We start from the raw sequence: 13225 nt of genomic DNA, 5'->3' as shown, positions 1-13225 counted from the left end.
AAGAGATGGATTCAATTCACAACACACACTTTTTTGAACACTTGCTTTGTACTTGGACACTAAGCTCTTCAGAGGAAGGAATTACGTAAGTTAGTCAGATTTGGGTTCAACTTCTTGGTTCATCATCTACCTAGTGTGTAGCCTAGTATACAGGTACTCAGTCACGATTAGTCCCAATTCCTTTACACTTCCATTATATTTTCTTTTACAGTGCCATGGGTACAGTTAGCGAGAGCTGAAATGTGTGGTTGGAATTATTTATCACTGATGTCTTTGGTGATACTTCTTTACGTTCTGAAAGTACTGCAGTAGACAACATAGAGTAAACAGAAAATAGTTAGGGCACAGGGGCAATAAAACTCATGTATTATTTTCCTACGACACTCAGAGGACTCTTCCCAATGCTGAGACAGACATAACGGATCACAGCTGGGTGTTTTTGAACAAAGGCTTAATGCACTCCAACCTCTGTGGCAAGTAGGCACAGTGAAACACATCAGTATAAAAACCCTCTTCTTCCTTTTTTCCTTTCCTTGGCACTTTGCCATCACCACCCTTTGCCATCCACAATACTTCTGAAACTCTTTTAACCAATGCTGTTATTGTGGTTAAATGCTGTAAAACTCAGGCACAAAATTATTACGATCACACAAATCAATAAGTAAAATGCAATCAACCAAAAAACAAATGGGTGACGGACAAATGAAGACAGTCAATCATTCATTATCAGGCTTGAAAAGATGTTTTAACCCTCTAGTAATAAAAATGTAAAGCATTAACAAACCATTTTTTGGATAGATATTTAATTAAAGCTTTTGTCCAAAAAGGTGACACTCCCAATCTGGGCAAGATCTTGGTAACAACATAAATTGCTTGATTTTTATTATTGGAAGCCAACTGGTTAATGTCAAAAGAGTAAAAATATTTGTATTCATTTGAGCAACTATTTTCTACTTTGGGAAATTTGCTTTCAGAAAATACAATGTTTGTAAAAATATTTGTATTCATTTGAGCAACTATTTCCACTTTGGGGAATTTGCTGTCAGAAAATACGATATCGATTTGAATATAGAGTAAGGTTCATGATCCTGAGAGAAGAAGAAATCCCTTAGATTAGATTCCTTCCAAAAATTATGAAAAACAATATTACAATGCTTTCACTTAATTATTCAGTAAGGACACACTGGAATATTCTCAATCAATGCTAGCTTATGGCAATCAGCTGATAGAATTAGTTAAAAAGAGGACTGAGTACTTTAACAGAAACTTAGTAACTATTTTTGGGTCTGCCAGTGCTTTCAAGATTGCAAGCGTTTCATATTGTTTAAACAAATGTATCGAAGTAAATGTTTTGTTGTGGAGATCATGAAAATTCACTTACAGGATAAATGGCAAAACAATGATTCTAATGTTATGTGAGTATGTATTGTGTCTCAAAGTAGGTATTAATAATGTGCTGTCATTCAAACAATTTAAAATTATGTTTCTAAATCTAATGTGTTTCTAAATTTTGAATTTAGAAGAGTGAGTTTCATATACTCTGGAAAAATACTTGAGGATAAAAAGTGACTCTAATGGTGACAAATATATTGAGTTGAAATGCTTATGAAGAATTTAAAGTTATTTTATGAATTATGAAAGGAAAAAGCAGTATTCAAAACGGATATATTATTTGTACAATATGTGATTTAAAAATATGTATGTTAACTGTATTATACATTAAAAAACTTAAAGTAGCATTTGCTAATTTCTCTATAATCCTCAAGTTTTACATATTCAAGTTGGACAAAATTGTTAATTTTGAATCTTCTAATTGAGAAAATAGAGGCTTACTTTATTATATATTTAAACAAATATAATGGTATATTTGTATATATACCATTTATATATCTGCTGTGATTGCTGCAGTGTTTAGCTTATGGCTATTATCTCTATTAAAATACAATACTCACCTACGACCCTCCCTGCCAATCTCAGAAAAGCTGAAGCCTCCCCCTATTCCACCATTTTCATTACTGAAACATTAGTATGAATTTATTTCAGGTCATTTCTTGAGATTGTGTTTTGATGGAAACAGAATGAGAATGTACGAGGAATGGGATGTGGAAGTTGGTCCAAATCACCATATACATATATGTTGATTTTAAATAATGAAAAGTCCTAAGCACAGGTGTGTTCATCACAGTAATTTTCATAGTAGGAAAAATTCAGAAGCTGCCTAAATGCTCAACTATGAAGAGAACTGATTGAGTAAACTATAATATACCTCTAGATGCAACACAAATATAGCTTATTAAAAATATTGATTAGGAAAAATATCCAATAACACTGAAAATTGATTATATAATGGATACAAATGTGTATATGGAGTATGATTACATATACAGAGTACATAATTGGTAGGCCTGATTTTCTTTCAACATGGAATTCTATAATGAATTCTAGAAGGGAAAATGCTCATGGAGTTTAGCTCCCAACCAATGTAGACAACCTACCCAGTGTAATCATCCACCCAACTCATCCACTGACAAGGACACTTGTTTCACTGTTGAATGGCTGTCAACTCTTAAAAGCTATTCCTTCTATTGAAATGAAATCTCTTTTCAGACATCTTTTTTTTCCTCTATTGGCCTTAATTCTGCCCAATACCTTTCCCCATGGTCAGGCTAACGTTCTCTCTGGTTGTCAGCTCCAGCTGGACTTCTTCCTGGACAGGGGAGAAGAAGTACTCTGGGAGGCTCCAGACTCTCTGTATATGATCCACACTGAACCTCCAAACAAAGAGAGAACAACCCTCTGTCTTTCATTGTGGGTAGTGTTCCTCAGGCTTGGAAAATTCTGCTGTGGTTGCTGCAGTGTTTAGCTTATGGCTATTATCTCTATTAAAATACAGTGCTCACTTGCAGCTCTCCCTGCCAATCTCAGAAAAGCTAAAACCTTTCTCTGTTTTCATTACCTAAACATTAGTACGAATTGATTTCAGGTCATTTCTTGAGATTGCGTTTTGATGGAAACAGAATGAGAACATACGAGGAATGGGATGTGGAGGAGGGTCCAAGAAAATGGCCTAGACAGATGAGGATGGGGAGCCACAGATGACCTACTTCACTGTTTGCAGCGGGCAGACAGCTGGCAGCTTCCCTAGCTCTTGCCAAGACTGCATTATTCTGGCCATAGCAAAGCACTTTTGTGTGTGTGTATTCTGCTGTAGCACCCCTTGAATTCTCATATTTTCTTTCAGAGATCAGGAAATGTCAGCATCAGTATTAGGATGTGTATTTTCCCAGGGCACGTGTAAAGTTGTTATGCCAACTTTCTAATAATTCCCTTAGGATTTATTTCTTAAGAAAATACGCATCCTAATACTGATGCTGACATTTTCTGAGGAAGTCAGGTTAATATGGATTCACATGATAAATATTCTGCATCCATATCATTACTTTTCTCCTTGCACTAAAGTTTCTCCTTGCATTTTGTCCTCTTCCTTTCTATCTTTCTTAGCTTTACTAAGTAGGCAGTGCACATCAGGGACCATTTTCTTGGGGGAAGATAGTTAAAAAGTCTGCAGACTTAGGGGTGGTCAGGATACAATCTCATACAAATAGTTGCAGCCCAGGAATATTCTTTCAAGGCATGGCACAAACTAGTGATGATATCCTGATCAGTGGAATCCCCAATCCCATTGTCCTACATGCAGAGAGGGGCCTATCTAGTGTATGATCACAATGTGGGAGTCAGAGTTGGGCAAGAACAGTGGCATAGGGAAGCATTATGTCAAAGCTATGGGTAGAACTGCAGATTTTCCCAGGGCACGTGTAAAGTTGTTATGCCAACTTTCCAATAATTCCCTTAACTCTGTCTTAGCCTTCTTATATCTTTGTAGTAATGTCAATCTCTTAATTTCCAACATAGTGAATTAAATCCTTGGAGATGCCCTGGAGAAAGTCTCCTAGTCTCTCTCTTTGAGCAGTTGTTAAATGATTGATGGGATCACACATATGGGAATATCTAAGAAGCTTATTCTCATGCCCTGCTCTGGTGGAGCCTTCCTGGGTAGTTGGTGGTTGTGAACCACATCTGTTGTAAATTGGCTCAAAGTCTGCAGCTTTTGTTCTTTGCATTGGAAAGGAACTCAAATGTGGGGTATCAAGGGTATAGGGGACCACAGGATGTGGATATTTTGGGTATCTGGTGCCTCCTAAGGAAGATGCATCTGTTGGAAAAAGCAGCTGGTGAGAAGACCAAGTCAGCAGTGGGCATGGGCAGTTTCCCAGCACTCGGGTCCCATCTATCCCATCACTTCCCGCTTCTTTCTTAGAACACGAGCTTTTTTAGGTTTATTAGTAAAGCTGTATAGTTAGGTCTGATTACTGATTAGGTGTCAGTGTGATGGTGTAAATACTGCTGAACAAGGAGATCCTTCCTCCACATGTGATAGAGACCAAATATCTTCTGATGTGGAAGCCAGAGTCATGGCAGAATTATCCTAACCCTTCCTGGCAAGCAATCTATCCAGAGAGAGAGAGAGTCATAGTAGGAAGAAAGCCTTTTTGTTGTTGTTTTTTTTCCCATTCAAATAGAGGTTACTAAATCTTGGTGCAAAATGGTCTCCCCTTTACACAGTCAACAGGCATTGATAGCTGAGTTAATTACTATCTGTAGGACAGAGTCTCAATTTTTATCACTAAATTCTGTGTATGCAGAAGCAACACATAGGAACTGAGGAAATATATTCAAATGGAAATAAAGCATGATTTAAGGCTTGCTTCTTATGTAGTCTTTGGCATCTTTGTGTTGGAAAGGGGAAGATTTTCATCTGGAGTCACATTCACTTATGTCAGCTTGGTCCTCCACACTAACACAAGAGTGTGTTGGCTTGTTCTTGGCTATTTTTGAATAGATGAGGCTTGCCATAAACACAATGGAGAATGAGGAATGGTATTAGGAAGACAAACGTAGCCCACAGAGTTGCAGTCGTCTAAGGTGACACTTCTCTTTTCTTCCATTGAAGGTATGATCTGGGCATCTTCCATTTACAGTCCACAGAATTGCTGCATTTGAGTATTTGCCCAGGAGCCTTGGAGGACCCATATATCCTGGAGAATCTAAGATTCAGTTCTGAGCCTTTACTGGAGAATCTAAGATTCAGTTCGGAGCAATATGTTGATAGCTCAACCTTTCCCAATAACAAATTACAGTGACAAAGTAGCTGGACCTGGATTTTCACAGGAACTCCCGAGTCTTTCTGAGCCAGGCACCTTTACAGGTCATAACATGAGTGGAGTTCAGGCTCAGTCTCAAAATGCTGCTCTGGGACAAGCCTCTGAGCAAAATGTTCATGAATGGCACATGGTGGTGCTAACTTTCAGACACACATGAGTTTGGGGTGGGACAGAAAAGCAAGCAATAGCAACATCCAAAGAAACCTCCAAAACAGAGTAAGAAGACCTATTTTACATCATTTCCCTATTGAGATGTTATTGGTTTTAGAATAATCATTATTGGAGGCATAAGGCTCAGAGTGGAGAGGCTGGGAGGAGAATTAAGAGGTGGGAAATTTGTAGGGAATCAACACTGAGTAGATCTTAAAGAAAGTATGATTTAAAAAAATAAAGGCTCAAGGATTAAGAACAGACTGAGATATTTAAAAATAAATGCTGCAGAAAACACCAAGGGAATGACTGAGTATGGAAGAATAACGAGAGCTCTTTTTTGAGACTGGGTCTCACTTAGTTGCCCAGGCTGGTCTTCAACCCCTGGCTCAAGAGATACTCCCATTCAGCCTCCTGAGTAGATTGAGAGTGTTTTTTCAATTGATGTCCTCTTTCAAGGCAGTGCAGGTTTGAGCTCTTTGCTCGTGATAGCTGCCTGGAATAACAGACAAATGAAAGAAGAAATCTCTTTATAGAGGTTTCTGAAGAAATTTAAAAAATTAATTTGTACATTGACTTTGTAATGGAAGTGAGAACATACAGAAAAGCCCTTTGGGGAGTTAGCTTTAGAAGAGAAATACTGGGAAATACAAGTAAGCCAAGGCACTTACAGAAAAAGTAGAAATTCCATGTTTAATTAATGGTCAGATTTAACATAGCTCAGAATATATAATTTTCCATCAGAATATTGGTAACAACATTTCAGTAAACTTGGGTCTGGATACCCCAGGCTGAGTAAAAATGGTAGATTCTATTTTGTGTGAGTTCAATCAAAGAGACACAGGGGACAATTAGTCCAGTCTCTGATTCTGTTGTTAAGCAGAGCTTCTAGCCCAGAAGCACACTGAGATGTCTTGTGTTTTTCACGTCTTTAGTTTTTGAATGCTGTACTGTACCCAAGGACCTTGCTTTTTTCACTCTGCAGAGTCATGATGTGGGGCATCCCATATTGGAGACACAGATGACTTATTGAAAGCCCTGCCTAAGACTTAATTAATATCAGTATTTCAAGTAACTGGCAAGATTGGATTCTGTGGCTATACTGTAGGAATATAGACTTCCTGGTCTTTTTCTTACTGCCTCCAAATATAACCAGATAATCCTCTGTCTGGTTTCTTGGGAGCCAGCTGTATCATACTTTCTTGCAGGAACATTCTAAAGAGTTCCTTCAGAAAACTTGGGAAAGTGTAAGTCTAAAGACAAACCACAGCCTGAAGCCCAGGCCGCTGACTTGAGCACAGATGGGAGAATGTTAACAGCCAAGAAATATGAGGTCTTTGGCTCTTTTCCCAGAACTGCCAGGCTAAGACCTTGGCAGAGACTCAACAGGAAACTGAACTCTATTTGCATATCCTTTTATACATGGGAGATTAAAAGCTTCAACCTTGAGTGATCACAGTTTTTGAGAATCATGATGAGGCATTAAAGAGGAGGAGGAGTGTCTCAAGGGAGGTGAGCTGGAGGCGATGCAAGGTAGGTGTGAGGTTAGCCATGACTTTCAATCCCCTTTGATTAATCATGAGTGTATTTCATTTAGTTCCTTTTTTCGATTTTATCCTTACTGGGTCACATAAAGGAATCAGCTAGGCAGGAATCTGTACTTCCTAACTCTCAGGAATCTGTCAGATTTGATCTCTTTCTTGCTGGGTAGAGACCTATAGATTATTAGTGCTGAAGGAAACTTAAAGATAATCTAACGTGAACTCTTTACTGTACAGATGAGAATCTGAGGTGCAAAGAGGTTAAACGACTTCTCTACAGTCACACACAAAGTGAAGAGTAAGAGTTCTGACATCCAAATGAAATTTTTTCTTTCCAGCAGACTGCTAGCTCTTTTTAGCAGGTGGAAGTTTCCTCAGATCTCAGACAGCTTCTTTCCGGTGTGTGATTTGGCGCAGATATCCTGAATTATCTTTCCCCATCAGAACATGCATTTCTGGCAAGACAGAGGCTCTCATTCCCTGCCTTTCCCCTACCAGTTTCCCTAGATCAGGTTCCTGTAATTCTTTAGTGGAAGACGCCAAATAACTGGAATGAGGCTATTTATCCTTGGAACTCATTTAGGAAAACTTGGTTTTCTTGGCCAAGTATTACAATGAAAACTAACTCCATGTAGACAGCATGGGCAGAATGAGGATGGACAGCTGACTCATCACAGGTCAGTAATTAATATTATAGGTTCCTTTTTAAGGATGGGAGAAGATCTCTATTCCTAAATGGATGCATGCATTAAATGTGCCCTAAAGACTAGGGAGGCCCTGCGGGAGAGCATCCATAAAGTTAGGTATGGCTGTGCTTTCTAAAGACTGAGACCTGCCTTGTCCAGTTCTTATCTCAGATATCTGAACCAAGTTTGTTGGAGAAGGTTTGATGTAAAAAATTCCTTCATGCAGGGCATGGGGGCTCACACCTGTAATCCTAGGACTTTGGGAGGCTGAAGCAGGAGGCTCACTTGAGCTCAGGAATTTAAGTCCAGCCTGAGTAATATAGCAAGACCTTGTCTCTACAAAAAATTAAAAAATGAACCAGGCATGGTGCTACACACTGTAATCCCAGCTACTCAGGAGGCTGAGGTGAGAGGATCACTTCAGCCCAGGAGGTTGAGGCTGCAATGAGCCATGGCCATGCCTCTGCACTTTGACCTGGGTGACAGAGCGAGACCCTGTTACTGTTGGTGAGGCTGACACGGAGCTGTGTCACCTACATCTGTGCAAACGAAGGGCAATGAGGGCACCGTCTCTTGTTGGGGAGCTAGACCCTCCCAGTGATGTTCTTGCCTTTGGGACCTTCACTGTCATTAGTGCAGGGAAAGGATTTAGAGAGGTTGTGTGGGAAGAACATTCCTGATGAGGCATTTTTTAATGAAAAATGTGCTGATAGGCACTTTAGATTTCGTGGTTTTAAAAAACGCTAGTGGTCATTGGTCGTGTTCTCTCCCATTCTAGGTTTTCTGTCTTTCCTCTTCTGTCTCCTTCCATCTGGAGTCGAGGGTGAAGCCACTCCACTGCAGACCATTGAGTGCTGAGAGGAATGGAGTCAGCATTACTGAGCACCTGTGCTGTTGTAGTCACTCAGGTACTTACTAGCAATTATTAATTTAATCCTTATAATAACTATGGCATTATTATCCTTGTTTTATGGATGAGGGAATAGAGGTTTAGAAAAATTAAAGCAACATTTTTCAAGGCCCCAGAACTAGTAAGTGAGGGGTTGTGATTCTGATTTTTTTCTGATTCCAGAGCCTATGCTCTTTTCACTACTAAAATAATTCACTTATAAAAATGTATATATAGTTTATAGTCCAAATTTGTAAATGTGTTCATTTTAAGGTAAGTGAAAGGACCTTGCCAAAGTTAGGGGCAATTTGTAGTTTACTGTTTTGAAGTTTGACACACATTAATATTTTTGTGAATGATTAAGCCTATTTATTTTTGCACATCACTTTACCTACCTGCACTACATTGCCACCTACTTAAGAGAGGAAAACTGCCTATGTAAATTGTGCTATGAGACCTTTTGTTAAAACGATGAGAAAGTTTTCACAGATCTGAAAGTGTGGAGGAGATGACAGGAGGTAGTTGTCTGGAACTTGGAGAACACTCCACTACCATTTTTCTTTCACTTTGGCATGATCACGTGATTTCCCCTTTCTGTCTTTTCTCAGCCCTTGCTTCTAGGACACTGGAGGAAAGAGACGGAAATATAGTATATCACTTTACCTGTCTGCACTACATTGCGTGATGTGGAAGTCACTGAATTTCTTCATTCATCAGTTTCTACATATTCAACCAAAGAGGTTGAGCCTGATAATAATTAGTTTCTCATTGTTGTGACACTCTGAGTGCACATATGTGGGGATGGATATCCTCCATACAGAAAGCATGATGATGGTTTTGATGCTGAGAAATGGACTTTCTATGAACTCAAAGATTTTGTTTTTTAAAGAAAGAAAGAAAAAGGAGTGAAGGAGAGGAAGAAAGAGGAAGAAGAAGAGGGAGAGAGAATGGGAATATAGCTTTATTCTAAAAATGGGAATTAATAATGGCAGTTCAATATTTTGTGTATTTAAGGTGGAGAATGTATATTTTGTGTATTTAAAGTGGAGAGCTCTATAAATATTTATTGAGTTTACTTGTTCTGAATCTGAGTTCAAGTACTGGATATCCTTATTAATTTTTTGTCTCATTGAGTCTAATTCTCTTTATGAATCTTATGCATCTGGGTGTTAGGATTGTTAGCTCTTATTGTTGCATTGATCCTTTTACCACTGTATCTTTGTTGCTTTAAACTTTATTTTATCAGATGCAAGAATTGCAACTCCTGCTTTTTATTTATTTATTTATTTTTGTTCTTCATTTGGTTGGTAAATCTTTCTCCATCCCTTTGTTTTAAGTCTTTGTGTATCTTTGGATGTGAAATGGGTCTGGATGTAGCATACCATTAGGTTTTGGCTGTATCTTTTGATTGGGGGATTTAGTCAACTTAAATTTAGGGTTACTGCCATTTGATGTTAACTGGCTATTTTATCCATTTGTTGATGTAAATTCTTCTTTATGTTAATGCTCTTTACTTTTTGGTATATTTTTAGAAAGATAATACTGGTTTTTCCTTTCTATGTATAATGCTTCTTTCAGAAGCTCTTGTAAAGCCAGCCTGGTGGTAATAAAATCTCTGAGTACTTGCTTGTTCATAAAATATTTTATTTTTCCTTCAGTTGTGAAGCTTAGTTTGGCAGGATATGAAATTCTGGGCTGAACGTTCTGTTCTTTAAAGATGTTGAATATCGGCCCCCACTCTCTTCTGGGTTTCTGCTGAGAGATCTGCTGTAAGTCTAATAGGCTTCCCTTTGTGGGTAACCTGACCTTTCTCTCTGGCTGCCCTTAGTATTTTCTCCTTTGTTTCAACCCTGGTGAATCTAACAATTATGTGCCTTGGGGTTGCTCTTCTTGAGGAATATTTTAGTGGTGTTCTCTGTATTACCTGGGGTTGAATATTGTCCTGCTTTGCTAGATTCAGAAAGTTTTCCTGAATAATATCCTGAAGAGTATTTTCCAGCTTGGATTCATTCTCTTCGTCTTATTCAGATACATCTATCAAATGTAAATTAGGTCTTTTCACATAGTCCCATATTTCTTGGAGACTTTGCTCATTCCTTTTTATCCTTTTTTCTCTATTCTTGTCTTCTCATTTTATTTCATTAAGTAGGTCTTTGACCTCTGATATCATTTCTTCTGCTTGATCAATTCGGCTATTCAAACTTGTGCATATTTTGCTAAGTTTTTGTGTTCTGTTTTTCAACTCCGTTAGTTCATTTATATTCCTCTCTATATTGTCTATTCTTGTTAGCATTTCGTCAAACCTTTTTTCAAAGTTCTTAGTTTCTTTACATTGGGTTAGAACAAGTTCTTTTAACTACCAGAAGTTTCTTATCATCCACCTTCTGAAGCCTACTTCTGTTAATGGCACACAGTCCTTTTCCATCAGGGCTTGTTCCGTTGCTGATGAGGAACTGTAATCCCCTGAGAGGGAGAGGGGGTTCTGATTTTGGGTATTCTCAGCCTTTTTAGGCTGGTTTCTTCCCTTTGTTATAAATTTATCCATCTGTCGTCTTTATGATTACTGCCTTTCTAGTTGGGTTTCTGAGTGGATGCCCCGTTTATTGATTCCCAGTGCTGGAATCCGAGCAACCCACTGTGCCAGCCAAAACAGCAGCGATAAGACTAATGGTGCTCTTCTGCCCTGGAATCTCCTCCCGTTTACTCTGCACGAAGAGCTGCTGTGCCGAGGTGCTGTCAAAACCGCTGCGCCAGCCACAAGAGTCACGCTGGTGACCCGTGGGGCCCCTCTACTGGGAATCTTCTGGTCCGTGAGCGACAAAAATTCGTCTGAAAGTGTGGCGTCCTCTCATTCTCTGCGCTTTCACTGGGAGCTACAATCCTGAGCTGTTAGCGATCAGCCATCAATGTAAAAACTCAAAGATTTTACATTGATTCTTACTATAGAGCTGGGTTATTGTTATTGTGTCAGTTCTCTAATTTCAACTTATAGAGGCAGCTACACTGGACTTTGTGGTTTCTTATGTCCTTACTTATGAACTTGGTGCATAAAGCCCTTCTTCATCTCTTTAGAAGACTGAGGCAGTTAATCCTTTATCCATCACTCATGATTCTAACACAGGTGTTATGCAAACACAGTGAGGTCTTTATGCATGAGGAGGCCTTGGCTGTGACAGAGCTTATGACAACACACACTCAGGCTGTGTCTCCTTGGTACTGTCCCTGGGGCTGCTGACTTTCCTTTTCACTGCCTCAGAGTAAAACTTCTTACTCCTGTCAGATGGCAGATAAAGAAGGAAACTGACTCTAGGGCCCACCCTGGGCCCTGTGGTCCCAGCACACCCAGAAGCCAAGGAGTATGAATCCCTAAAGCTCAGCTATGGATGGTAAAGGCTCTCCAGCCTTCTCCATGGTGGCTCTGTAGCCCTCAGGTTTCTCTATGACTGACTTTTTGGAGAAGCCAGAAAAGGAAAACCAAGAACCTCACTGAGGTGAACACACGCTTTATTTCAGCTTCACAATGGAGTGAGACAGTTTTTGGGAGGCACATCAACCTGCAGGTATAGATGAGGCTTCAGATTCTTTTCCGGGGCTGCTAGAGTAGAGTCATCTGGGGACCAGTGAAAGAAATGCATTACCCATTGTGTATTTTTACCTTGATGGTTGGGGAAGAAACACTCATCAATCCACAGGATGTGGTCACGTGAGGAGGGAGAGAATCAAGGCAAAGGGCTCAAAATGCCATGCCTCATTTCATTTTCCATATGTCAGAAATTGGTGCTGTCATCTTCCTGTTCATGGTGTAAGGTTTGGTCTTTTCAGGACTGCTTCCTTGCCAAACCCTCCCATCCACTCCCCAACACACTTTGTGCTAATTAATGGCATTTCATCACTTGGTTTTGAAAAATGAAAGTGTGAGCTTCTTGTGAAAGAGCTCTTAGCAAGATAAGAAAGGAAAAAATGATTCCTTATCCTCCCAACCTATAGAAAAGCTAGTATAATATGTGTCTTAAGAATATGCATGAAAATGTTATTTCTAACAGGGAGAGTCCAGCAAGCATCCACACTCCAAATATTGGGCTCCCTGCCTGCTCGCAGGTCTTTGCTGAAATGTCACCTTCTCATTGTATCCTTTCTTGACAACCTGATTTAAAATTGTAATTTCTCCAAGCCTGCCGACAACCCTCTCTCTCTCCTCGCCTGTTTTACTCCTCTCCATGGCAATTATCTCCATCTGACATATATTTTACTTATTTTATTTTATGTTTATTTCCACTAAAATATAAGCTCCTGAGATTCTGAGAGCTGTGCTTCCATTGTGTCTAGAAAAGTGTCTGGCGCATACGAGGCACTTAATAAATTGTTACTGAATGAATGCTGCTATATTCTATGAAAGCACTTTAATTTCTGAAAGTCTGTACTTTGGATTTTTTTTTCTTAATAATTTGTTGCCCTAGTAATACATTTAGACTGACATTTCTTTTTCTGAAAGTTATAAATACGTATGCAATTTTGTCCTTAAGCCAGAAGGATAATTTAAACTTTCCCTATTCTCCCATATGCATGCAGGTAAAAGGAAAACTGATGACTGTTAGATTTCTAATTTAAACATAGAGTTTGAGAACCTGCTTTATTTAAATGAATACAAGCAACTGCACGTTGGCTTGACTTCCTTTGCCCTGTCACTGGGGCTTTTTCCTATGAAGTCAAGCATGCTGGGTGGCACACTGTTCCACT

General features: G+C 39.1%; 2 long non-coding RNA genes and 2 gene segments (V, D, J or C); 2 read left to right on the top strand and 2 right to left on the bottom strand.

The window, feature by feature from the left end:
- The window catches only part of LOC100385731 (T cell receptor alpha chain constant-like), a 257258-nt gene that overhangs the window by 110659 nt on the left and 133374 nt on the right, over positions 1 to 13225 (bottom strand).
- LOC144577367 (uncharacterized) overlaps positions 1 to 13225 on the top strand; it is a 120910-nt gene that overhangs the window by 43704 nt on the left and 63981 nt on the right. The gene's annotated exons all lie outside the window — the stretch shown is intronic.
- The window catches only part of LOC103795671 (T cell receptor delta constant-like), a 43584-nt gene that overhangs the window by 25026 nt on the left and 5333 nt on the right, over positions 1 to 13225 (bottom strand).
- Positions 6820 to 12863, top strand: LOC103795670 (uncharacterized). The gene is made up of 3 exons (XR_623270.4): positions 6820 to 6905; positions 8378 to 8507; positions 9097 to 12863. It is a non-coding gene; the product is annotated as an uncharacterized LOC103795670 (long non-coding RNA).

This window comes from Callithrix jacchus, chromosome 8 (assembly GCF_049354715.1).
Source record: "Callithrix jacchus isolate 240 chromosome 8, calJac240_pri, whole genome shotgun sequence".
Classification (NCBI taxonomy): Eukaryota; Metazoa; Chordata; class Mammalia; order Primates; family Cebidae; genus Callithrix; species Callithrix jacchus.
The sequence above is the reverse complement of the archived record's forward strand: the minus strand, read 5'-3'. Positions and strand labels throughout refer to the sequence as shown.